This window comes from Lygodium microphyllum, chromosome 10 (genome assembly GCF_053477565.2).
Source record: "Lygodium microphyllum isolate KBCC chromosome 10, Lygodium_microphyllum_v1.1.10, whole genome shotgun sequence".
NCBI classification, from domain to species: Eukaryota; Viridiplantae; Streptophyta; class Polypodiopsida; order Schizaeales; family Lygodiaceae; genus Lygodium; species Lygodium microphyllum.
Genome location: NC_141144.1, coordinates 50448566 through 50473536, shown reverse-complemented (window position 1 = coordinate 50473536; position 24971 = coordinate 50448566). Strand labels below are relative to the sequence as shown.

Genomic DNA, 24971 nt, shown 5'->3' with positions numbered 1-24971 from the left:
AGTAGGTAAATTAGGATTGCAAGGTGTAACCATGCTATCATGTTTCTTTTGCAGAGACTTTCTAGGGTTTGGATAGTGATGATCTACTTTCTTATGGTCATGCGATTTTGGCACCTTCTTTCACCTAGCCCCTCATCTGATCTGGCATTCTAGCCCAACAAATAGGTTGTTTACACAACCATTGTATTTATGATGTGCTCAAGTACTCTTTACAAGGCCTTTCTAATTTCCTATGTTGCAGTAGGAGAAAACCAGTAGTCTGCTGACCCTATGTTGAAATATTGTTTCTCAGACTAATATCTAAGCACATTCATCTTATGAAAGAAGACCGAGTGAGATCCGAAGATGCATTTATAAATGCAATCAGAGGACTGCGTGCTCCATAATCATCTTCAAAATCATCACGATTATGACCAACAATCTCTTGCCAAGTGCTGCTGAGTTTTGTGTCGAAATCGAAATATCTGCAAATATTATACTGCCTGTCAGATCTCATATGAATACATCTCACCAGGATTTGCATTGAATCGTTTCAGCCTAGTACGTATAGTATTGCTGGATATAATTGGAAAGGCGGCAGTCCCCACCACCATGTTTTGAGCAGTCCGGTTCATCCGTTATCCTAACCTTCAACTGCGATCTCAGAAGCCTGTCTACCCACTCCATTCCGTGTCGCCTTTGCTAGCTTTTAGCTTAGACTAGCTGATACGACCTATCGACATCAGTCGTCAAAAAGTCACAACCTTTCATAGTCTTTATAGCTGTCATCTCTGTCCCATGTGCATATAGCATGCCATCTTGATCTATAATTTTCTGGACGTCTTCTCCAGGTGACTCGAAGCTATTTTGGAGAACGAGAATGGTGTTGGATGAAGACCACAGCACGCTTTGGCTGGGAGGCTAGGATCACCTGCAACTATAAGCACTACTCATTCTGAAGGCAAGTAACTTAAGTAAAGACTTGCTTTTTCTTTTTCTGGTTTCACACGATTTGTGTCTAACGAATAGAAATAGCTAGAAAGTTTCCTAGGGGTGTCACTAAAATCTTCAAGATTGTTTTCCAATAATAAGGAGAGTTTTAGCGAGCTTAAGCAAAGGGTTATGCAAGCATTTTTGGTTTGGGAACCACAAATAACAATATTGAGAAGGAGTTGCCCTCATCAAGTTGGTGCCTTCCTTACATCCTAACATCTGATTTAAGCTGCGGCAAGAAGAACTGACCATGTATATTGCCATAGTAACTCAAGTAGCATAAAGTAACACTGCGAAATTGTGGAAAATCTTGAAGCAAGGACAAGTAAAGAGGCGATATCATGGGCTATTGCAATATCCCATCCCATGATTGAAGAATCAATGTGATTTAGATAGTTCACCCTCATGTTGCTAAAGTCTTGTTTTCCTCCGTATTTAACAATTTGAAAGTGTAAACTGCATGGATGATGGATGGCCTTAAAAAGCAAGAATAGAGACTCACCTAACTGGTGTTTTGAATTGTCACAAGTAGTCTCAGTATGCCCACTCTTGTCCATACCTACGAAGAGATAGCCACCGGTTACTAGTACTAGGATGCAAGATGTAAGACAAGCAAGAACATCTCAAAAGTATGGTTGAGAGGTAAGTGTTACTTCTTTTTTCCAAGCGAATGGAATTATTAGAGGTTATCATGAGAGTAGTGAGGAGCATGGTGTGAGGCTAAGCATCTTTGGAGAGACAAGATGTGTCATGTCTAGCAAGTATGATGTCCTGAGGGCATGCAACACACATGTAGTACAAATGGCCCTCTAAGTGCATCCAACCCTAGAGACAAGTGTGTCCTCCATTGACAATATGAAATTTAACAGTGTTATTGTTGTGCATAATGAGTCATGTTTGGAGCCAAATTTCACTTTTAATGAGTAGAATGAAGATCAATTTCCAAGGAAACCAAGGAAATTTTTCCTTCAAAGGTTTATTGGTTAGTTTTGACAAGTAGCACTTGGATTAGTGGAGGATATTAGAGAATATGAGTTGTAATCCATCCATTTGCAATAAAAGTTAAAGAAATAGTGTAAGAATTATCAGTTTTGGGATCAATCGGCTATCCATTGCCTAAGATTATAGTGGTAACATTTGCATTTTCAATTTATTTGAATTTTATGCTTGCTAATTATTGTGAAATCACACCATTACCTACCTCTCCAAGATCTAACAATAGTTTCATTATAGTACAACCAACCCTGGCTAGATGGCCTACAAATAGGTGGCTTAATGATGATGTAGTGGGCTATGGAGGATAAGTCATATAGGTTCCATATCTACTTTTGTAACCCTCTAATAGAGCCCCAAATGCTCTTGATCATTTTACTCCTTTATGTATGGAGTGATGCTAGCCCCTAAAGTCTTCCCAGAATTCCTCAATTTGACTAGCTAGACTTCAAGTCTTAGGCCCTCAAATTTGAGCTCACATCCCAAGGTGGCTACCAAACACTAACTTCTATTGTAAATTAGGGTTTATAGCTGAGATTTCCAATATCTCTAGCTCTGAAGACTCAAATGGTTGGATTTTGCTGAGATAACTTGAGAGATGACCAGGGGATAAGAGAGAATGCAGCAAAGAGAAATTTTAGAGTTTCATCGCAAGAAATATTGCAAACTAAGCTACTAATACGCCCCTCAAACAGTCATGGTAGCTATTACCTGAAGGGAGTGAGCTTAAAGTGAAAGCATGCAAGTAAAAGCAAGATCTATAGTAGAAGAAACAAGAACAAGAGAGAGATACACACAAGATGTGGAAACTCCAACAATCACAATGTGTGACCAACCTTTCCTTTATTCAAATGTTATAAAAGAATAAATAATAAAGTGATAGTGATGGACATCCATCACCTGCACTGTTTAGGTGTGTGTGTGTGTGTGTGTGTGTACTGTCAGTGTAGTAATACACGGGCGGCTAGACGTAGAAGCATCTGTCCCCAATAACCTCGAACTTAAAGGCAAATTGCCCCTAGAACACTATATTGGGAAATATGGGAATTTCCCATAAGTTTGGGACATATGGGAAAATCTTTGGATCTATCATAACTTGAACACTATAACACCAAATTGAGCACTCTATAGCTCAATAGATTCCATTTTTCAAGTGCTTTCCAATGATAGGTCGCATCATATGGTTTTGAGAAACTTATGGGCATGTTATCTGGGTGCCACCCTTTTAGTATTCAAAAAATGGGAATTGGGGGATTCCCAACCTCACTAATATTGTGTTCTAGTGAGGATAGAATGTAAGTAAAATAGGATGAGGAAAGACATCATCTCATCCAATGCCATCAACTTCCTAAAGAAGGGAAAACGCTATGTTGAGAGACTTTTCATAAGCAAATCTATAAGATTTTGGTCAGTTCATATCTTGAAAATGTCAACAGACTTGTCCTCAATGGACTCTCTAATGAAGTGGCAATGCATCTCAGTGTGCTTTGTCTTCACATGGAACATCATATTCTTGGCTAACAAGATAGCACTCATAGAATATGAATGCAATATAGGGACCTCATCATTAATACCAAGGTTAGCCAACACCAAACAGCCTAACCAGAAAGCCTCTTTGTAAGCCTTAGTGGTTGTAACATACTTGGCCTTGGTAGTAGAGAGGGCCTTGCATTTCTACACCCTGGACATCCAAGAAACAGCACCTCTAGTAAAGATGAGGGCATAGCCGGAGGTGGACTTCCTACTACCTATATGTTTTTCATAATCAGAGTCAACTTACTCCAAGACTCCTATATCTTGGCAACCATAACATATGCACATAGCTGATATGCCCTTCAGGTCTCTCATGATACCCTTGATGCCATCCCAATAGCCATCTACTAGGTATAGCCATATAGTGTGCTACAACTTCCACTGCAAATGCTATGTCCAAACAACCAATAGGCTTACCAACCTATATGTGAAACCATTGAAAGACTTTCTACATATAATCCTTCTATAACGAATAAAGGAGTACCTTACAATTATTGCACATGATGTGCATCCCAAGAATATACGAGGCATGTCCCATATCCTTCATCTTAAGGCTCTTCTTAAACTGAGTTTTCAAGGTAAGCTCTCCTAATTATAAGCATATCGTCCACATAGAGTACCAAATTTATAAGGCTGCCATCATAAGCCCTCTTGTTTGTATAATCACAAATCCATAGTACTATGGATATATCCATATCAATGTATAAAGGCATCAAAATTGTGATACGATTTCTCCAATACCTACTTAAGGCCATAAAGGCTCTTTCTCAATATGTACACTAAGTGTTATGTTCCTTCTTCTTCAAAAACCTTAGGCCACTGCATATAGATCTCATCATGCAAATCCCCATGTTGAAAAGCCATCTTTACATCCATATGGTAAAGGTTCATATCTAGTTGAGCAACTAATACTAGTACAGACCGTAGGGTTGGTATTTTGATCATAGGAGAAAAAACTTCATCAAAGTCAATACCATATTCTTGCTTGAAATCCTTAGCTATCAATATAGCCCTATAAGTAGACTTGGAACGTCTAGGGATACTTTTCAACTTATATATCCATCTGTATAGCAATACCTTCTTCTTCTTTGGCAAAGAAACCAAATCTCACGTATGGTTACTTTGTAAGGAGTCAAAATTCAACTATATAGTCCTATCCCATGAGTGATTATCATCTATATGCATGACCGCATCATCACAGAGAGACTTACCCAACTCTCTCACTACTACATAATCCATGGAGGGCATAAAGTGCTTAGCCAAAGGTCTAGCTCTAGTAGTATCTCAAAGTAGGCTGATCTTGCACAACAAGCAAGGCTTGGGCCATTGGAGCATCAACTATATTGCAAGACATCTAGCTAGCTATACGAAAGCAAGAGGCTCCTTATGAAATATTACCATATGTACCTCAACCACCTGCTCAAGCTAGAAATGCATCTTATCCTCACGGAAAATAATATCATGAATGAAAATAGCTTTGTGAGCTTTCACATCTCATAAGAGATAGCGCATCTCACCTCCATCACCATAATCAAGAAAGATACATTTCACATAATTACAATCTAGCTTATTGTGCTTGTACTTGGGAACATAGCAGAGTGTCTCACAACCAAAGACACACAAATAAGTATATAATAAAGGTTTTCAAGTCCATACCTCCTCTCCAACCTGACAACAATCAATAGTCGTGCATGAGGATTGGTTAATCAATTGTATAACAATAGTAACTGCCTCGGCCCACAAGTGATGTGGTAAGTCTACCTAGCTAAGCATACTACGAACTCTCTCTCAAAGCATTCTATTCATACATTTGACACTACCATTCTACGAAGGGATATAGGGGATGGTCAATGGATGCTTAATATCTTGCTCATCATAAATTGTTTAAAAGCTTTTGAGACATTCTCACCCACATTATCAGATCTTAAGTATTTCATCCTATATCTAGACTAGTTCTTAACAAGAGTAAACCAATGCTAAAAGCTAGACAAGACATTCATTTTTTTCTTAATAGGTTAAGGTTAGACCTTATGTGAGTAATTATCAATGAATATGACAAAGTACTTCACATCATTTAGTGACTGAAAGGGTATGGGACCATATACATACGAATGAACAAGAGCCAAAGGCTCACCCATGTGCCTCGTGCCAGACTTCTTATGTGTACTATGTGTCTACCTACCATATAAACAATGATCATAAGGCTCAAAATACTTGTAGTTTAACAATAAAAGATACTACAAACTTGTAGGTATTTTCATTCCTTTCAAAGACATGTGCCCAAGGCAATGATGCCAAAGAGATATATATGGAACTATAGCCACAACCAAAACATGGTCAACTAACCTAGAATATAAGCAAATAATAGAGGGTACTAGACTTAGCACCATGTGCAATAACAAGATTCTCACGGGTAATCTTCTAGGAGTGAAATTACCAAAAGAGATAACATAATCTACATCTTCATGAGAGCCAATACATGATGTACATCAGGATGAGTGAATATATTGCGTGAACTAAAACATAGTTGGATATCACCAATACCAACTATCTCTAATGCTAGGCCATTATCCAAATAGTTAGATCCACTTATACTTCTGCGATCGGAGTGAAACCACTCTCTATGAGGGGTCACATGAAAGAAAGCCTCTAACTCTATCAACCAACACTAAGTATATCATGAAAAAGGATCAATCAATTGTAAAGCATCCAAAGATGAAGCTGTCAAGATAAGATTATCAAATATATCAAGCTACGTAACATTAATCTCCTCAATCATAATACTAGACTTGTTAGGCACAATGTTGTGATTATCATTATTATCCTCTACTTTACCCTTTTTCTTTTCCTTGCACTTGTATTTGCATATTTAATGGTACTATGGTTGAATATTACTTGCTTTCCAACAATAATGATACATAAGATTGGACTTATTAAGACCACTGCACTTACTGTGACACTGTCCATGTGTTCTAGACTAAGTCTCTACTATGGCCATTTCCATCATGTATGCCTCTCATAGTCAATGCATGTGACATAGGGAAGCATCTACATTTTTTCCATTCATCTCTTCTATCAATAGAGCACTCTCAACATCCTATAATTTCTGCACATCCTTAGCACAAAGAGCCGTATGGAAAGTGTCCCATGAAGCAAAAATAAAGGATGCGAAGTATCCTTCAATTGAATCTATTGTGAAGCTAAATGGCTGATGATTTAGTGAAACTCATTCGAGTATGCAAACATAGAAGTTCCTTGCTTAATGTGAAGTTTCATCTCATCAACTATTTCAACCAATACATTTGAGATGCAAGACTCCACTTGTCATAAAAACTCTTAATCTATATCCAAAGATCATATAGAGTATGATTTCCAGTTATAATATTGTAGTGGATGTGCTTAGATAATGATGAAATGATTGTGGACTTGCATAGCTCATCTAGTTCATCCCAATCCTTTGTAGAAATGTTTTCATATTTGGCATCGCTATTTTCGACTGGTCTAATATGCAATTTCTGCATGGGATTGCCTATCTTATTGGAAAGGAAGAAATTGGAGATAAAGAAATAGACCCAAAAAACACAAAAAAAAAAACAAAAAAAGTGAGATCCGTAAAATCTGTCATATCTAGGTCTTCTAATAGTTATAATTGCTCCCATCTAGTTTCTCAATAATGAACATAGCACTATCGCATGAAGCACTAGCCATAATGAGAGTAAATAGGTATACAGAAGGGTAAGAGAGACTGCAATAATACCTTGCAAATAAGCCCCAAAACCACTATTAGATTAAGTGGGAGGCAGGAGATTATATTTTGAACAAAAGAGTGTCAATAATTTATAGCAATATGCCAACAATCAACCTTGAGTAACCAAGAAGAAATAAGTTAGAAACAACCACCATTGAAGACTATCCACCAAAATGGAGTTTCACAAAAAACCATACATGCAATCACATACACATCATGCATAGGGTAGGTCTCAAAGGTAAATAAAGAGAACTCCCAAATGCAAAACCCACTAAGCAAAGCTTAAGTCATAACCCAAAAGCACATAAATACCACTAACAATACCTTGATAGGTATAAGTACCAAGTCCAAGCCAAGAGATCAAATTATCCCATGATAGGGTAATTGCATCCTATAAATATGCAAAGAGCATATAGATTTCACAATGAGCCCCACTATAATAAGCTCAAACTTGATTGCATAAACCAAATTCTCTTTAGTACATCCAAGTACCAATGTGGCTGAGTACTTAAGGCCTAGTATCTCCCATTGAAGCAAAAGTCCAATGCCAAATGAGCAAGTAAAGCTGAAAACATCATGTGAATTACATCCAAGTATCCAAGATCCATAGAGCATACATCCGGAAGCATTGAACCCAAGTAATCTACAGATCTCTCACTATAGCATCCAAGTAGTATCTGAGGATAGGAATGACAACCCATATCAAAGCATCCAAGCTCTAAACTTGACCTAGGAGCATGTCATAAACATATCGAGATGCATATATGACAACGAATGTTTTGGTACATCCAATATGTGATACCTGAGTAGCTTCAAAGCATACTGAGCATAATCTTTATCACACAACTACTTATTGTCCACTATGAACAACAAGAATATGACCATCAAAACCAAGGTGGTTTCATATATTTAGTACGAGATGTTTAATACACAAATATGTACAGTATGGAATGTACATTAAAAATTTTACAATAAAATATGTTTTTTCATATGCTTATTTAAAAAATACATGTAAATTTTTATGAATCCCAAATCAAACCCTAACACTAGTGCAATTTACTTCCTATGACACTAAGGGCAGCAACTACATTTAATGATAGCTTAAATACCTAGGGAACCACAATCATGGATCAAAGGGCAGCAATGTGTAGTCCATGCGATGGCCTTCAAAATTTCCCTCGATCAAATGAGTGTATTGATCTAGGAAGAATATCAAGATCCTAGAATGAAAGGAAATATAAGGTTATGGTTTCACAAGTTCATCAAAGTGGATATAGCAATTTATGATGGTATAGAGTATAATAGATCGTGGAACAAATGGAATCAAGTTCAAGGCTTGCCAAAAAGCTTGGAACTTTGGTAGAGGAAGAGCCTTCATGAAAATATTTGCCAAGTTGGCTTTGGTGGGTACATAAGACAATTCTATTTCTCCAACTAATATCTGCTCATGAACATAAAGGTAATAAACTTCTATATACTTTGTAAGAGCATGGAACACTAGGCCCTATGCAATGGCCAAACACTATGGCTGTCAATATAGATAAGTGTTGAAGTTGTTTGGTGTATATGAAACACTAGGTTCTATATAATGGCCAAAGTAAAATGGCTATCATGTGTAGAGAAGTGTTGTAGATATATATGTAACTTGTAGATCCAAACACACTTCATTGTGTTAGTGAACAATGCTCTATACTTAGCTTCATAACTACAAGTAGCAAACATAGTTTGTTTCTTACTAAATGAAGAAAAGACATAACCAAGAAGAAGTAGTTGCTGCTATGAAAGATATGAGAATATAGACATCTTGAACAATGACTATCAAAATATCCATACAAAGAGAGTGAAGAATTAACCTTGTAAAAAAGGCCATTGAGTTACCAAAGGCTCCTCCCAATGAGGTACCAAAAATTCTGCATGGGTTTGCTCAATTAGGAGAGGCACACTCGTGCACGTGGATCATTGCACAGGCACGCAACAACCCCACACATACATACATCCACACTCACATCACTACACGTTAGCCTCATGCACATGCATGCACATTGTCAAATATTTTTGCACACACCTTGCACACACTAGCTTCACACAACTGCATTCACACCATCCTAGTGTACACATAAGCACACAAACCTACATAGACACAACAATTAGTGAGTGTAGCGCCTTGCAAATAGTAAAGTAGGCCAATATATATTTCGCAAAGGTTTGCTACGGATCAACCATAAATGCTGCAATTCAACTAACATTGACCCTAGTGACAAGCATGTCATCAACATAAAGCACAAGAATAATAAAATTATATCCTTGATGTTGAATGTAAAGAGTAGCCTCAGTAGGGCTATTTTGATATTTAAGAATGTATGTAACCATACCAAGTTTGGAGGTTCCTGTAAATCATACAAAACCTTATTGAGACAATAGACTTTGTGCTGAGAGCCTTTAACTCCAAATCCTAGAGCTAGACAAGTATATTTCTCTTTAGTACGATCCATGAAGAAATGTCTTCTTGATTTCCAACCAATGCACCTTCCAACAAAAGTCTATGGCAAGGGCAACAATACACTTGATGTTAGTAATGCGAGAGGTGGGGCAAAGGTCTTCTCAAAGTCAATTTCTTGCTATTGGGCATAATCCTTAGAAACAAGGTCGGCTTTGTACCTATCAATAGAATCATCAAACATTCTTTTAATTTTATAATCCCATTTCATACCTATTGCACACTTGCCATGAGGCAAGTCACATAACTCCCAAGTGTCATTCTGATGGATGGAATAAATATTTGCATTCATTGCTTCCATCGAACAACAATTATTTGAAAAAAAATATTTATAACATAGAGAGGTTCCTTAGAAGTGGAGGCTCTTGTGTGCATAGTCAAAGGAAGATGTTGCTTGCTATCTCAAAGAATGTCTATAGAAAACTAGTAGGGGCTCTTTTAGGTTGTTGGATATTAGTCCATGTGTACTCCAAGTGATCTGAATAGGGTGGTGCTCATTTGGACAAGGTATCATGATGCTTTTGTGGCTATAAATCAAGATAAATAGGCTATTGTAATGTATTTATAGGTGGCATAAATGAAGGCTGAAAAGAAGAATCAACCATGGAACCATTATGAAAAAGTGATAGTAGGCTGTCAAAGATGTCTAAAGTGTTAATAAATAGGTCCATTTTGACGATCTAGCAATGGATGAGAAGCATTTTTCGCAAAGATAAAAGATTATGCCCTTTTCTTTCAACACTATGTCCAATAAATATGCAACAAACAACCTTATCATCCAATGGGTGCTTTATCTAAGAAGGCACATGAGCATAGCCAATGATCCAAAAATCATCCTATGAGATAGAGAAGGCTTGGAGCCAGACAATGCTTCATAAGGAGTTACGGTGTGCCAATCCCCTAATGAAAGATAATTAATGGAAAACAAACATGATGAACAATGCCACATTTCTATGCTAATGAGGCACAAGTGTCCTTTTAAAATAAAGTAAAACTGTAATTACTTAATCCTTTAAAAAAACCCTAAATGGAACCCTAACCCAAATGAAGCCCCAACCCTAGTATCATCTATTGCTTACGACACTAGGGGGCAACAATTGCATTTAATGACAATTTAAATACCTAGGGAGCCCAGATCATGGATCAAAGGGATCAACACACAGCCCATGAGATGACCTACATAAGTTGGAAGTTGTTGGATTTGAGGCCAATTTCTTAGTATTCGGTGGACACCCTCATGTATGTACATACTATATAGTCATACATAAGTAAAGATAACAAATAGTAAGCATAAAATTCATTTTTTACCCCCCTTGGGATTATGAGTAGCCACCATGACATGTACTTTATCAATTATGTGATCACTCACATACTGTCCACATTCATGGCTATCCATTGAAAGTCATCTCCTTATAATCCTTCGGCAAACATCCAACAAGATCCATGAATAAAATCTTTATCACAAAACTAACCAAGATAGTTTTAGTCTCTCAAAGCAACGAAACAAGTTTATGCTAGCTCTATGGGCATATCAAATGGCCTGCAAGATGGTCATTAGTCAAACCAATTTAAATTAATGTATGGAGCCAATGCTATAATGCTAGTTGAATATTTGATTTCAAGCTTGAGGGTGGTTGTGCATGAATAATAGGATGATAGAGAAGGTTGGACCGATTGCTTTGGTGGAACACTGAATGATTTTTATAGACAAGACTGTTAGCAGCACATGTCCCAAATTGTGAAAAGGCAACAAATAGAAAATGAAGCTTAGAGATCACAACCCTTTCCATGTTAGCCAAATTTATAGAATTGGTGACATGGAACTTGAGACTCACAAAAGAAAAAGCATCAAATTTTAGAGTGACAAGAACAAAAGTATTGTCTATCATTACATGAAATATATGAATCCCCAATGATTCTACCACTCGTGATTGCATGTACTAAAGAAATCATGGAGATTTATCTTGAAAATGACGAACATATACCATCAATTTATCTTTTAGGGCCAACCTCATCACAAAGAAGGAGGATATGATTGATGGTTTAATTAACAAGAGAGCCCATTACAATATCATGACATACAATGATTGGACAACTATATTGAGTAATCTCAATTGATGCCTACCCCTACCAAAGTCAATTGATATGAGGGTATACCTCACACCTTCATAGTAAAATGCAGGGATGTTGACTATATATCAAGACTAAAAGTCTTCCTACTATTTCTCATATGTTGCGTAACATAGAAGATGTTAGGAAAGAAGCTATGTTGGATTGACTATTCAAACAATAGGCCAAGTGCATGGTTAATTATGATATCCACCAAATTCACCTAGCAAAGATCATCATGACTTTTAGCAAGGGTGTACTTGTTGTGTTAAAGCAAGTAATACCACGAATGTCCTCAATCTCATTAAGGACAAACCCAAAGGAGTAGGTTAACCTCTTGCTCAATGAGTTGCTCCAAGTACGAGCAACCCCAAAATGTGCATTCTAATACTCTTTTTAGTCAAACACCATATTAGAGAATTTGGAAAATTTCCAAGTCCCAAATTGAAATAAGTGATTAATACTAAATCTTGATCCATATTTTAAAGTGGGATTTGGGAAGGTACCTTATATAGCATTTAGGGTGACTCCACCTTTAACTAAGATAACAAGATTTGACCATCTGGTAAAATAATAAAGGTACTGGGAGTTCCCAAAGTGCATGGAAATTCCAAAATTCCTTAATATAGTGTTATTGATCTTTTCATAAAAAATCTTGATGACATTGACCTTGGTTTAGTAACTCATGATCATGATTTAGTTATATATTAGAATTGTCTCTCATGTTTCAACAATCAATGTAAGGACTAGACTTGGATTTTGAACTTGAAACTCTTTTATGTTCATGAATATCCACTATAAAGTTTGTAATTAATATATGTTTAAAGTTTAATGTATGATACATTTTTTCTTATACCATTAGATATATATATTTATTTTTTTGTTGATAGATTAGAGCTATGTACAATTCAATCCCAAGGATTTATCAAAATTTTCAACCAAAAGTGTTTACCAAATGGAAATGTATGAAAGGAATTGTGGGCTTTTTACAGGTTAATCCAAATGCAAGGCTATTCTGCAAGTTGAGCTATGATACTTTTCTTCCTTAAATAATAATTAGGAACTTAATTTGGGAGGTCTTTTGAAAGGGTATTGCACTTTGATTGACCTTTGTAAGAAGCATGAACTTTCTCTACTAAATACTTTTCACAAACCATCAACCAAAATCATCACACGAGTTACAATTGATACACGTAAATCAGTGTACACCTACTACACTATATATAGCACATTATATACCACAAACATGCATGGCAACTAAGGAGAGCTTGGCTAGCAAGCCCAGTTCGACATCAACCTATAGTTAAAATAGTCTCAATGATGCTCAATTCCCCACCCTTGTAAGAATCCACTTGTGATCCATAGTACTCTAACTTGTAATGCCCCCATTATGAGGAGAACAAGGTCCTAATCAATCTTAATACACCTCAAAGCACTCGTTTCAATCACCATATCTTGGTAGCTTGATCATAATCATTGTTAGTGAAACATCTCCCTAGAATCCAATCTACACACCACATCTCAATAGCTTAAACACTATCACAGTTAGTGAAACTTCTCCTTCTATCATTTTTAATAAAACATCCCTCTAGGATCTAGCCTAGATATGAGACACAAAACTAACCATACCACCAAATAAAAGGGGTTCAGCACTTGATGCACTTTCTAGTCATAGAGCCAAATAGCCTCACCCTAGGATCCAACCTATATACAAGACATTATAACTATCATTTTCAATGAAATATCCCCCTAGGATCCAGCCTAGATAGGAGACACAAAACAAACCATACTACCAAATAAAAGGGACTCAACACTTCACTCACTTTCTAGTCATAGAGCCAAATAGCCTCACCTCTAAGCTTGGAAGCTAGCCACATTTGAGGTTCCCAGGTTTGCCTTTCCTTAACACCAACCCACACCATCTTGATATATGGATGCATTAGTAAACAAGCCTAGAGTCTAAGGGTGGTGATCATACAATGAATGTATACAATAGAGCCCTTGGTCCTACAAATATGACTCTATTCTCACCTAGAACTCTCCTTGTGCATTTGCACTATGCCACTTCCTAACCCCATTGTGACCAATGCTACTACCACCCATTTAATATCCAAGGATGTAGAAATCCTCTCCTTGAGAATGATTGTTATCCTTAGCAATATCCTTAGGGAAAAAGTGGGAATTATTTAGTACTAAAGGCAAGAACCAAATTGAGCCTGAGTGGATCATTTCAAGTAGTATCTTTAAGCTATGAGACTTCCTCAATTAGAACAATCAGTTCACCTTATCCCAATTTTTCTTTCAAATGACCCACATAGAAGACAAGCTCAGCTTAGATTTTCAAATGTAAATCTAGCTTATATGATATGTTACTTATCTTTTTGGTAATCTGGAAAGAACCACACCACCTCAAAGATAGTTTATAACACTTATTGGTAATCATTGATTCAAAGTTCTTTGGAACTTTAAGGTAATATTAGTTGCACTCTTTTAGTAGTGAATCTTGAAGTCAAACTTTTGTATAAGCTCCACCCATCTGGCATTTTAATAAATGGTGGTCCATCCACATAATAAACTAGGTTCTCTATAAATAATAATGATATACTTTAAGTCTCATCAATCACATGGTGGAGGAACTTCCTTAAGTTGCTACACCAAACACAAACCATAGACATAAAAGGAAGCTCGCTCAATTATACAAGAAGAGAGATGAAAGCCAAAATATTTTCTTGCTAGTTTCTTCTTCTTCACTATGTTAACTAATGTATAATTGACTATACTAATTTACTAGCGCTATAACTATGCTAATAGGTAGGTGCAATAGACCAAATACAATATGTGATATGTCAATGGACCATGTGAGGATATCAATGTTTGCATGTATTAATCTTACTATCTCAACACTACTCCTTCAGCTCAATTGTATTTCTACAACTCCAAGTAAGCTTTAAATTTTTCAAAGCTTCTCTACATCCAATGCCTTTGTAAAAATGTAATGTATTTGATCCTATGTGTTGACATACCAAGTCAATTTCTCTTTAAGAACCTTCTCTCTCACAAATGGTAATGCATCTCGATGTGCTCTAGTTCTCACATGGAACACTGTATTCCTAGCTAACTATATGTTGCTGATGTTGTCACAATGAATAATAACTCAACTATCTTATTGCATGACCAAACCACCCAATAACTCTTATAGCCATATCACCTTAACATACCATCTCTTTGGATGACCAAACCACCCAATAACTATCACAGCCATATCACCTAACATACTACCATAGCAACACCTTTGTACTCATCCTCTGTACTCGATAAAGAAACTATAGATTGATTTTTGCTACTCCACATCATTACATAGTCTCACCTTGTGATAGTCATTTAGGTCAGATTGTCTACTATCCTCTTAAACGTAGTAGGGTCTTCTATCTCATCCCCAACATGAGAACTTAGCTTCACATTTTGCTACAATAGAATTAAAAAAGGCTTACATGTTGTCACACCATACTTGGATAACATATCCAAGCAATACTACATTTGATGGTATTAAGATCAGACTTTTTGTTATCCTCTTAAACATAGTAGGGTCTTCTATCTCATCCCAAACATGAGCACTTAACTTCACATTTTGCTACAATGGCATTGAAAGAGGCTTACATGTTGTCATACCATACTTGGATAACATATCCAAGCCATACTACCTTTGAGATAGCCAAATACCATAATTACATTTGATTGCCTCCATACTAAGAAAGTACCTTAGCTCACCCAAATTCTTCATCTCAAACTTCTTTTTCAAAAGGTCATTGACTTCTAAAATCTCAGTGTCATTGTTACTTATAATAATCAAGTCATCCACATAGATGACCATAATGACCAAATCTACATATCCCATTCTCATATAAAGTAAGTGATCAACATTAGAAACATAAAATTCAATGTTGATAAGATACTCTCTGATCTTATTAGGCCATGCTCTAGGTGCTTTCTTTGACCCATAGAACACCTTCTTTAACCTACATACATATGTGAGATGCTATAAATCCTCATAACCTGCTAGTTGCTCCATATATACATTTTTTTGCAATTCACCATGGAAGAAGGCATTCATTACATCTATTTGCTACAAACTCCAACCTCTACCATACCAAAATAATCAACCATCTAACAATTTCCATCCTAACAACTAGATTGAATATCATCTATGCCATATGTTTGAGCATAGTCTTTTGCAACCAACCTAGTCTTATACATGCTAACAGAATCATCTATGTTATGCTCAATTTTATAGATCCACTTACAACAAATAGCTTTCTTGCCCTTAGACAATGGTACTAGATCTTAACATAGCATTCTCAAAACAAGTGGGTTCAATAACCTCAACTACCTTTATTATATAAGTATAATGGTGAGCTACGTGACCTTCAATACTGAATCTTTTAAGAGGATATCTAATCACTTAGTGGATCCCTTACATTACCATGTGCTCTCTATGTACATAGTATACTAGAATAAAAGAATAGCAAGCTCATCACCCAAACATTTTGAACCACTACAATCTCCATCAATCTCCAAAAGACTAGCAAATACATCATTATCATATGACACTTTTTTTTTCCCATTGTATTTACCTACAATACTTATATATGCACCTGAAGATGTATATCTACTCCTTAGTCTCCCAAACCAGGGGCTAACTGTAGATATATGGTCCATTAAGGCTCTATGATTCTTTCTTCTCTATCTACATATAACTACCACAATTATCATTATCATCCAATGCATAAGAACTAGATGCACATCAACTACTCATCTCAATAAAAATAACATCCCTACTATCTTTGAACTCACTTGTGATGACAGGGTTAAAACAATGATATCCAATGAAAATATATTTTTTAGTCTTTAGATTAAGCTTCTTTTGTAGCTCATCTAGCACATGAATATGTGCAATACAACCAAACACTTTCAAGTGTGATCCACTAGGCTTCTTACCTATAAAGTATTCTTTAGGGGTCGTTTCATGAACTACAATTATAGGTGCTATGTTCATAATATAGATGGTAGTATGAACAACTTCAGACCAAAAATGTTTTGGCAAATTCTTTTCAGCCACATCAATGCATGTAAAACTTCTTCAATATGGGATATACATACATGTAAACTATCTCTTTATCCCATGAGACCTCAACACATCACTAAAATCATTAGAGATATACTCTTCCCCTCCATTTGATCTCCAACACTTAACTTTCAAGCTTATTTCTATTTCAATAGTAGCCTTGAAAGTTTTAAAGTTCTCAAACACATGGGTCTGTTCCTTTATGAAATACATCCATAACTTTCTTGAAAAATCATCAATAGATGTAATAAAATACTTGATGCTACTAAGAGATATATTTTGATCCACAACTTTCTTGAAAATTTATCAAGTATATTCCTGCTCATATCTCTATTATATAAAAAGGGTTATCTTGCATGCTTACTAAACTGACATGCTTCACATATTTTATGAAATTTTACAACTCTAAAATTAGGAAACCATATAATCAATCCTTTGGATTGTATTGATTTTAACATTTGCATATTTGCATATCTAATATGTTTGTACCATATCTCAATGTATGCAATGACTCCTTTGGCTTTGGTATACATAGCAGTATTCATAGGATGAATTTTAATATGTAAAGTGAATATGCATTTGACTCTACTTCTTGTTATGATCAATCTATACTTATCATTAAGCTTTCTTCACAAAATAACCTTTTGCATTAAATTGAACTTACAATCCTTACTCTACCATTTCACTAACAAACACTAAATTATGATAGATTATGCATCTAATAGAATTGATAGACTCTTTGTCTGACTATCATGTAAGGAGAAGGGAACTTTTTTCAATGTGTGAAATTGGGTGGCATACATGATTACCCGTCTACATATAACCTAGATTTGGTAGATTGAGCATCTCTCCAAATTATTTAATATGGTCGGTCATATGATTAGATGTACCTGAATCAACATACCATATATAATCTTGTGTCCTCTTTGCTATAACAGCATTCGGCATATACTACATGACAAAGAGACACTGATTTTTATATTGATTCTGTTGTAATAACAACACGGCATAGTTTTCTTACTGTAATTTACCACTGTGAATATCATTCTTCTTAACATAACACTGGGCTATAATATGATCTATTTCGCCACAAGAATGATAAATAATATTAGAGTTGCTAGAAACTCTATTCTACCATCCCCCCTTCCTCTAGAGCTTCCCCTACATCTAAAGTTACCACAACTTCCTGAAACCTACATTTTACTATATTCTTGATTTAATAAGTTTTACTACTCATCACTAGAAGGTCCCATGCCATGGTCTCTTGAAGCGAATTTGTCATTTTATCTTCTTAAACTTGAGTAAACTGCTTGGATCTGCTTATCACTTCTTTCAAATGATTCACCCTACATATTGATCTCTTCAATGATCATGAGAGAGAGACCAACTCATCAAAATTTAAAGACCCCTTTCGTACATACACAAAAGTGATAAACAATTTCCAAGCCTTCTCATTATTAAGGCTACCCAAAGTAGATAAGACCAAATCATCATCAACAAGCATTGTATAAATAGCTATTCAGGCATCTACAATGCTTCTCATCTTTAAAACATACTCATTTATCAACATATTTTCTTTCTTCAAGATATTCAACTCTTTCTTAAGTTAAATCTTCGATGCCTTTGTATATACTGAAAACATATTCTCAAAGATTATCCAAGTTGTGTGTGAGCTTTTTACATTTTTTATATGCCACAACATACTGATATCAATAACTGTAGATAGCCAATACATAATTTTTCTATCTTTTGCATTTCATTCTTTCCATATATTTTATTTCTTCTACTCTCACATTATTACTTAGTTGTAGCTCATTTCCTTCACCTAAAACAAACTTAGACCAAGTAACATTTTTTACTAAACAATGCATGTAATTTGCCACTTATTAGAAAATAAAATTTATGTTTCCTTTTAGAAAAATACCTTAGAGATTACAATTTCAAAACGTGTAACCTATGTGCCCACTTTCAATAGACAAATAGGATCTGAAATGGCATCAGAATTCTGCTTTGCCCTACTTTCGGTGCCTCCATAAGCACTATCCAAGAGAAAGAGTGGAAGAATGGCAAAGCTTCTTACCCTTGCTTACTTGCTCGAATCTTGCTTTCAAAAGTAGCCTCTGTCAATGGTACTACTCTGATACATGTCATAAATCATGTAATGGAAAGACTTCTTTGAGCTATTGTTCCAAATACACACCATGTACACAAGATGAAGCTCACTCAAGAACACAAGAAGAGAGATATAGGCCAAACCCTTTCTTGTTAATTTTTTCTTCTTATTTCATACACAATATAATGACATACATACAATATAGATATTATACAATATAAAGAGAACTCGCCCACTTATTCAAACATTATATAACTAACTATACTAATTGACTAGTGCTATAATTATGCCAACTATAGATAGGTGAAACAAACCAAATATAATAAGTGACAAGGCCTTGGCTATGTGAGGATCATAGTGACCACCACTATGCTAAGTATATACATGTGATTTCATCTAACCAAGTGGTCCATGATCAATGTTCGCATATACTAAGCTTACTATCTCAACATTAAGTACATGGAAGAATGTTAATAATTCTTTTTCCTATGTGGTCTAATGCATTTGGTAAGCTTATGGCTCTCAAAAGTTATAGGTCATTATCTTGATAAAGGACACGAACTAAAGCATAATCACTCACATCTCTCTCAACCTCAGAAGATTTATTCAAATAGATAATCTACAATGGTATAATAACCAATCATTTTAATATTTTAAAAACATTGATGGAGCTCACTAGTCCAAACAACTCACAAGCTAATGTGCTTCTTTTTGCTTTGGATAACCTTAACCAAATATGTCAATGGTTCAGCAATATATTTTATCTTTTTTATATCCAAACATATACCATCAATCAAGATGATATGACCAAGATATGTAAGTTCTATACAAAAAAAATTCTAAAATCAAAGGGATAGTATTGCAAATTATTACTCTTATCTTAAGAGCTATAAGAAGATGTGCAAAATGTTTTATATGTTTCTTCAATGACTAACCATAAAAAAGAATATCGCTAAGAAAAATATCTATCTAATTTTTTAGATAATGATTAAATAAGTCATTCACTATCTATTGGAAAGTTGAGGAAGCATTGGTCAATACAAAAAGTAGGACAAAAAATTGATAATACCAATACCACGTTTGAAACACATTTTATGGCACAATCTCATAAGCTATTTGTATTTGAACATAACTAGACCTAACGTCAATTTAGGTGAAATATCTTGCAACAGCCATTTGCGATGAGAAATAGCACCGTTGTTAGCGTCGCAAATAGCGACGGTACCTAGATGAAAAAAACGCGGGCCGAAACTCGAGCGCGTCATTTTGCGTGCATTCACCAAAGAGAGAGTGAGAGGGAGAGTGAATATATCGCATTTGAGAGGGACAGAAAGAGAGAAAGAGAGAGAAAGAAGGCTTCTCACTACCGCCGCCATTCGCGAAGAAGAGGAGAAGGTGTATGAAGGGCGAAGAGGAGCCGCCATCGTGAACAGGAGCTGCCAAACCCTTCTTCGAGCCTTTACAGTGAGTGCATTGTCCATTCTTGCTTTGCTTTTGTGTTTTCTCTCTCTTTTACTTGTTTTTGGTATAATTCGTGTGTATTGAGAGAGGGAGAGAAAATGAGAGAAAGAGAGGGAGAGGGAGAAAATGGGAGGGAGAGGGAGAGGGAGAGAGAGGGAGAGAGAAAGAGAGGGACAGGGAGAGGGGGAAGCAGACAAAATGAGAGAGGGAGAGGGAGTTTTCTCTCTCTCTCTTACTTGTTTTTTGTATAATTCGTGTGGATTGAGAGAGGGAGAGAAAATCAGAGAGAAAGAGAGGCAGAGGGAGAGGTAGGCAAAGGAAATGAGGTATAATTCGTGTGTATTGAGAGAGAGAGAGAGGAAATGAGAGAGAAAGAGAGGGAGAAAGAGAGGGAGAGGGAGAGAGAGGAAATGAGAGAGGGAGAGGGAGAGAGAGAAAGTGGGAGAGAGAGAGAGGGAGAGTAAGAGGGAGGGAGAGGGAGGGAGAGAGAAAGAGAGGGAGAGGGAGATGGAGACAGTGAAAATGAGGTATAATTAGTGGGTATTGAGAGAGGGAGAGAAAATGAGAGAGAAAGAGAGGGAGAGGGAGAGGGAAGAAATGAGTTTTGTCTCTCTCTTTTACTTGTTTTTGGTATAATTCGTGTGTATTGAGAGAGGGAGAGGAAATGAGAAAGAAAGAGAGGGAGAGGGAGAGGGAGGGAGAGAGAAAGAGAGGGAGAGGGAGAGGAAAAGAGAGAAAAACATTAAACATAATAGGGGAAGAGATAAAGAGCGCGAGAGGGTGAGGGAGGGAGAAGAAATAAGAGAGGGAGAGGAAGAGTGCAAAAGGAAATGAGAGAGGGAGAGTAGAGAGAAAAAAATGAGAGAATGAGAGGAGAGAGAAAAAGAGAGAAAAGATGTTAAACATAATAAGGAAAGAGAGAAAGAGAAGGAGAGGGTGAGGGTGAGGGAGGGGGAGAAAATGAGAGAGGGAGACGAAGAGAGAAAAGGAAATGAGAGAGGGAAAGGAGAGAGAAAAAGAGAGAAAAAACATTAAACCTAATAGGGAAAGAGAGAAAAAGAGGGTGAGGGTGAGGGAGGGAGAGGAAATGAGAGAGGGAGAGAAAGAGAGAAAAGGAAATGAGAGAGGGAGTGGAGAGAGAAAAAAGAGAGAGAGAGGGAGACGAAAGAGAAAAAGAGAGAAAAAACATTAAACCTAATAGGGAAAGAGCGAAAGATAGAGTAAGGGTTACGAAGGGAGAGGAAATGAGAGAGGGAGAGAAAGAGAGAAAAGGAAATGAGAGAGGGGGAGGAGAGAGAAAAAAATGAAAGAGAAAAAGAGAAAAAAACATTAAACCTAACAGGGAAAGAGAGAAAGAGAGGAAGAGGGTGAGGGAGGGAGAGGAAATGAGAGAGGGAGAAGAAGAGAGAAAAGGAAATGAGAGAGGGAGAGGAGAGACAAAAAATATTAAACATAATAGGGAAAGAGAAAAAGAGAGGAAGAGGAAATGAGAAAGGGAGAGAAAGAAAGAAAAGGAAATAAGAGAGGGAGAGGAGAGAGAAAAATAGAGAAAAAACATTAAACGCGATAGGGAAAGAGAGAAAGAGAGCGAGAGGGTGAGGGAGGGAGAGGAAATGAGAGAGGGATAGAGGAAGAGAGAAAAGGAATTAATTGTTATTGTTTGTTGTAGTAGTAGTAGTTTTTTTTCTTTTCTTGTTTATTATTGTTTAGTTTTCTTGTTTTTTGTTGTAGTAGTAGTTTTTTCTTTTTTTCTTGTTTATTGTAGTAGTAGTAGTTGTTGTTGTTGTTTTTTTCTTTTCTTTTCTTGTTTATTATAGTGATCGTAGTCGCGTGGTAGTGGTAGTGGTAGTGGTAGATGTGGTGGTCATAGTCATGGTAGTGTTAGTGCTAGTCGTGGTCGTGGTCGTGATCGTGGTCGTGGTCGTAGTCGTAGTCATGGTTGTGGTCTTCGTCGTAGTCGTAGTCATGATCGTTAAAGAAAATGAGAGAGGGAAAGAGAAAATAAGATGAAGGAACGAGAGAGAGGGAATAAACATACAGCATAATACAGAACGAGAAAAAAACATCATATTGGGAAATATGGGAATTTTCCATAAGGCACGAGAGAGAGAGAGAATAAACATATAGCATAATACAGAACGAGAAAAAAACATCATATTGGGGAATATGAAAATTTCCCATATTTGTCATAACTTGAGCACTATAACTCCAAATCGAGTGCTCTATAGCTCAATAGATTTCATTTTTCAAGCACTTTCCAATGATAGGTCACATCACATGGTTTTGAGAACCTTATGGGCATGTTATCCATGTGCCACCTTTTTAGTATTCAAAATATGGGAATTGGAAGATTCCCAAACTCTCTAATATTCTATTAGAAGAGAGAGAGATAGAAGAAGAGGAGATAATAAATGGATTAAAAACAAATAGAGAGTGGTGGCGAGGTCCAGTGCAATACCAAGAGACGGAAAACACTCGGACATATATATGTTAATATGTGGGTGGATGGGTGGAGACTTTACATACATTAACAATTTAAGAAAGAAAAAAAGAATGATAACAAAAACAAATTGTTTGTCGTAACATAGACAAAATGAAAAACGATGAAGGACTTGTTGTTCAAGATACCGACCGGTATCTTAATCAGCGTGTCCCATGTACTTGCTCTCAATGCAAGCTGACAATTAGACGAAAACGTTGATTGTCTATAGAACACGTACAACGCTTCGGCAAGTTTCAATCTAAGATCATTGATCAGGCGATCTTGGATTTTCAGCAAACGGTAAGAAAAGTTAATATCAATCATGCATTGTACTTGAAAGCTAATTGAATACCATATACAAGAAGATTAGGTGTGGCTAGAAAATTTTATATCCAGAGAGGTGACGTCTCATCCCAAGGAGGAGTGCACCCTTTCAGCAAATTAGAAGAGTTCGTGGGTGTGCAATGGATAGAGTGCCTGAGCCAATCCACCACTTGGAAGATACTACCCAATCTATACCGTCAATACCAGAGGAGACAGGCAGCCTTCCAGACCTACCTACAATCTTGGAGCCTGAGATGGAGGCAATGATCGATACATTGATTACCATGGATGTCGGAACTTCTAATCCGCTTAGAGAGCAAGCATCCATACCATTATATAAAGGGTGCCGAGTATCTTCCCTGAAGACACTGCTTGCACTCTTAAGTGTGCAAGCAAAATACGGGTGGAGGGATGCGAGTGTGACCGAGTTGTTCAGGTACCTTGTACATACGCTTCGTTTATTTCTTTTCTGGCACTATTATTAAAACCAAGTTGTTCAGGAAACTTGATCTGAATTTTGACATAGTATGCATCATCGATCGATTCAATATCTCGAGGGCATGGAGAAGATACCATGGTTCATGTCAACGCTATGGTTACATGGAGCTTTAACTGCAGCGTCTCGTGAAGGAGCGAAGGTCTCAATTGAGAAGTGAAAATTCTCGAGGAGATGTAGTTCAAAGGTGATGACGTGTTTAGGATTTGTCCTATCTATATTTTATATGCAACAACTAATTTGAGTGTTTCAATGTACACTACAAAATATATAGTGCAGCGTAGTCATACAGACGGCATTTTCACGTGGAATGTATTGACAAAATGCGCTCCACAATTGACTGTGGTATCATGGCAAGGTTGGAGCAAGAGAGCCAATGACGAGCAACATATCCAAACACGGTTATAGATGAGATTGAGTATTTTGAGAACTTTTAAAGTATTGTTATGGTGGATTATCGTAGCTTCTCGATGATACTATTCGAATGTGCAGTGGTTCAAAGTGATACTTGAAGGAGCTGGAGCAACAGTTCGACGAGGTCCATTTGGATTTCTCGAAATAGATTCCGAAAAAAAATGGACGGATTTGCGTGACACCTTTGTGTTTTCGGCCCATTGTGAACATGTGCATGCACTCATTTCTTTGTTAATTATATTACGACATAATATATATCACAATAGTTTAATCTCTCTTGTATGTGTTTGTGAACAGGTAATCTTCTATCCAAACCCCCGACAATCACGATGGTGGTATGTTATACCTTCAGCTCCCCGAAGTACGAGATCATATGATCAAAGCAATGTTCCAAGCATAGATGAGAACAATATGCAAATAGAGGGGTCGATATTGCAAGGGGTGAAGGCCATCGAAAGCGTGGAGCATGTAGAGGAGCCAGCATCGGCTAACAATGATGGAAATACGGGAGTCCAAGAATTCTTTGAGATCGAGGTGGACTCATTCTTTTGTGGTGACATGTCTATCAACCTTCCAATGTATGCGGAGTTGTGTCAGGAGATTGACATGGGACCATAGGATACTTCATACTTGGAGCATCCACTTACTCAATTCGTTGACTAATCACTTATAAGGATACGTAAGATATGCATTTTAAGTGAGATCAT

The 24971-nt window shown here is 36.6% G+C and overlaps 1 protein-coding gene across 7 annotated transcripts in view; it reads right to left on the bottom strand.

Annotated features, from left to right (window-relative positions):
* Window positions 1-24971, bottom strand: part of LOC148029987 (agamous-like MADS-box protein AGL1) — a 139535-nt gene that overhangs the window by 3325 nt on the left and 111239 nt on the right. The gene's annotated exons all lie outside the window — the stretch shown is intronic.